The sequence below is a fragment of the Bison bison genome, unplaced genomic scaffold (assembly GCF_000754665.1).
Source record: "Bison bison bison isolate TAMUID 2011002044 unplaced genomic scaffold, Bison_UMD1.0 scf7180017864530, whole genome shotgun sequence".
Classification (NCBI taxonomy): Eukaryota; Metazoa; Chordata; class Mammalia; order Artiodactyla; family Bovidae; genus Bison; species Bison bison.
The window spans coordinates 12,296,149-12,300,406 of NW_011495080.1; the positions used below are offsets into that span (position 1 = coordinate 12,296,149).

The 4,258-nt window shown below is 37.9% G+C and overlaps 1 pseudogene; it reads right to left on the reverse strand.

The window, feature by feature from the left end:
• Positions 1 to 1,397: 1,397 nt before the first annotated feature.
• The window catches only part of LOC104982406, a 101,730-nt pseudogene continuing 98,869 nt past the window's right edge, over positions 1,398 to 4,258 (reverse strand).

Sequence of the window (4,258 nt, forward strand, 5' to 3'; positions counted from 1 at the left end):
GAAGACACAGTGTAATTATCACCAAGAGAAACGTGCTTTATTCTGTTAGTTACCATTACTTTAAAACAATAAAATAATTGTAAAATAATGAGTAAAATTAAAAATGGAGACCAAAGACCCACTCAGGACAATGGCTGCTTAAGGCATGAGAAGGACCCTGGGACTCTAAAGGGTAGGTGGTGTTTACCAAGAGACAAGACGAAGCTATCAGCGGGGAAGTTGTGCTGGTGAACATTTTTCTCCTATTGAATGTTTGTCATGATTTTTGGTCTTAGCATAATTTCCAATTGTGGTGCTGGAGAAGACTCTTGAGAGTCCCTTGGGCTGCAAGGAGATCAAACCAGTCAGTCCTAAAGGAAATCAACCTTGAATATTCATTGGGAGGACTGATGCTGAAACTGAATCTCCAATACTTTGGCCACCTGATGCAAAGAGCCAACTCTTTGGAAAAGACTGGTGCTGGGAAAGATTGAAGGCAAAAGGAGAGGGGGGCGACAGAGGATGAGATGGTTAGATAGCATGGACCGACTCAATGGACATGAGTTTGAGTAAACTCTGGCAGATAGTGGAGAACAGAGAAGCCTGGCATGCTGCAGCCCATGGGGTCACAAAGAGTCAGACATGACTTAGTGACTGAACAGTAACAACGACATCGTTTCCAGTAGATCTCAAAGCTTCAGAAAATTTACCAAGGTCCGAGTTATATCTCCAATTACTTCAAGGAGAACAATTTGCAACCTACAGGGTAGATGAGAAAGAAAGTGTAATATATATGTGTAATATATATTATATATATATATATATGTTGCATCCTCTAGTTTGTAATCAGTGTAGGGTTGAAACTGTTGAGGTTTTCAGCCTCTTTCACAGATGTCACCTTCAGTAAACTCCGCATATAAAACAAGAAAAGGGTCAAGTGTACTTCCAACTTTAAATGGGTGTCTTGAGTGTTCTTAATTTAATAGAGTATCTAAAGAACATTTTGAGAAATCTGAGTAGGAGGTGCACTGCAGCCACATAAATACACTTGTCACATTGCAATGGAAGCTGATTGCTTAAGTGGTTTAATAGTACTCGTAAACATTATCAGCACGTCTGTCACATCTCATTATGAATTATGCTTTGTTTCTCCAGTTCTAAAATTACCCATTTGAGGTTCCTTAATAACCCCAGAGTGACCATTTTCTGCTGTTAGATTTCTGTCTTCTCCCTGTGTGAACGCTCAACTCTCACCCTGGGTTTATTGTCTTGAGAACAAATCAAATGAATAACTAACTGACCAAAACTGACAGGTTTTATAATACTGTAAACATACACACTTAGTTAAAGAGTTCAATAACTTTCTGGATGTGCATTTTTTTAAATTTGCATTTATTCTTTGTGGCATTTTTTTCCTGGGCCATAAGTTTTTGTTTCTCCAGTTTCTTCTGGGGTATCTTTTTCTTCTGTTCAACCTCTTCCGGTTTAGGAACACTCTGTTCTTTTTCAATAAGGAAAGTCTCAATGTGGCAGGGAGAGCTCATGTAGGGACTGATCCGACCATGAGCTCTGTAAGTCCTGTGGTGCATCTCGAGAGCTTTGTTCACCAGGATGTGCCCAGTGCCCAGAGAATCGATATCTAAGCCCTTAAATTCAGCATTACTGTCTGCATTTTTGAGCACGTGCAGTAAAAACTCAGCACTCTTTGGGCTACCAGCCCTTTATCCAGCACCAGTTTAGCCTTGGCTTACCTATCAACTGCACCACTGTAATGATGAAATGGTACACATTGCTTCTTTAAAGTGACATCCTTCAGATACTTGGTAGCTTTCTGGATATGCATACCCTTAATGGCCAGGATGGTTTCACAAGTGTTCTTCAGGTGAACATGAAGATTGAACCTCTTGAATTGCATGATTTGGTGGGGGTTTTTGGGTCAAATGAATAGCACACTATTTTTAGAGGTCACCTCGGGCTGCTTCCCAGGTGGCGCTAGTGGTAAAGAACCTGCCTGCCAATGCGTCAGACATAGAGATGTGGGTTCAGTTCCTGGGTTGGGCAGATCCTGTGAAGGAGGGTATGGCATCCCACTCCAGTATTCTTGCCTGGAGAATCCCATGGACAGAGGAGTCTGGTGGGTTCGCAAAGTGTTGAACACAACTGAAGTGACTTAGCACATGTTATCAGGTTGCTCACTGGAAAAGCTCTGGATGTGTATTTTTTAAGCAAACATATTTTGAGTATTTCAGAGTTGCACCATCGGGTTTTACTGGAGCATACGCATGTATGAGATACAAGATAGAAGTCTATTCCAAGTCACAGTGGAGCTCTGCTCTACACCTGCATGCTTGTTGATGGACATGGAGCTCACAAGTGGGACTGTTGGAACGTCTTGATGGAATTTGCCAATATCATTATACTACAGTTGTAAATGAAAGGTAGCCTGGAATAAGACACGTATCAAATATGTGCACTAAGACTATATGTCAGCAGAGCATATTGTTGGACAGAACGTGTCCAACCCAATGTTATGACTATTGGCAAATGCTCTATGAGTGACGAAGTAAACTTTAGGATCCCAAGATATATACACGTGACTGAATAAATTACTGTTTGGTGCAATTTGTATTTCTTTAATGACAAATGTTAAATGGTCAATTATTAATTGTCTAATAAATCAATGAATTAAAATGGTAAATTGTAATTATCATTAAATAATACCTTATAGTCAATAATTTTACTCAGAAGAAGAATAAAAAATTATAAATGAATTTATACTATACCTAGAAGTTTATAGAAACATTTCATTCACTCACAGCCGTAGAATGACGTAGCCACAGATCATGAGTCATGAAATTGTCAATTTCATAGATTTAGACAGTCAAGTGTTGGCAGTTTCATCTAGCTCAGCCTAAGAGTTGAGAAGGCCAAAACTCCAAATGATTAAATGATTTATATAAGCTCATACAGTTTGCACTGACAGAGCCCCCTTTGATCCAGTTTGTCTATGTGCACCTCTCTTGGCCATTCGACTTTCAGTGTTCAGTCCTGTCCAGCGTCTCTGTGACAGCTCCAGCTACCTGGCAGTTATATCACAGTCAGAGGCACCTGAACACAGAAGCACGCTCTGGTGGGACACAGGGATGCACTGCAATCTATTTCATGCCTGAATCACTCCAGTCGGCATCAATCAATTTTCCTCCCTTTCAATAAGGTCTTGTCCTTGGTTATATATCCCGAGTGAACAATGAAGCAGTCAAGAGGAGAACTTACCCCACTTTCTTTAGAAACTAACTGACTAGTATATTAAAGAGTATATACAGGAGCAAACTAACCAAGTCCATTAAAAGACAGAGCTCATACACACATCTTTTATATGCCAATAAAATTGATTTTAATTAGTGTTCTAGATGTGCTCACTGAAACATTGAACTATTGTATGATACATATATCTCCCCACTATGCCATGGTATTTGAAGCAAGGAACAAAAATAGCCTTGGGTCTTATCATAATTCATTTGCTTATTTTACTATAGGTTTGAATTCATTTGCCATAGCCACCTTCCTTGTTTGCTTCTTTGCCCTAGTAGTTCAAAATGCATGATATTAAAATAAATTAATTTGAGACTGAAATTAGAAAGAATAAAATTGTTTTGTTTTCCTCCTAGGATATTCAGGTATATATGTATTATAATTTCTTTCTCTTCCTTTTCTTTCCAACAGTCTCCTGTATATGCAGCATTTTAGTGATTGTTTTATTTTGAACTAATAAACAAAGACCTAATTTGGCACAGGTTAGTGTCACCCCGGTGGAAAGATGTTAGATCATGTCAGTCATGATTTCATTTTCTGAAAACAACTTTATAGATCCATTTCTATTCTGCAGTGGCTACTATCATCATTTTCTTTCCTTTATCTCACTAAGATTTTTATCTCTTGGTATTTGTAAGGAACAAAAAATAAATGTTTCCATTAAAAAAATTCATTTCAACTGTAACATGAGGAAATAATAGGCTTTTGAAAATCCTACAAAGATATAACGTTTATTTTAGTTCTCCTTTCGTTTTTACATCTAGCCCGACAGAACTAGTATTGCAGAGCTAGATGTAAAAAAAAGAAATAAGAAACTAAAATAAATTTTTTTTTTTTAAAGGATATTAAGCCCAGAGCCTAAATAGGGTACGTATTTTATTTCATGATTGTAAGAACATCAGATAAGTTGCCAGATGGAATGTTGATTTCATTAATATAGTTTCCAAATTAATATAGTCATGCTATC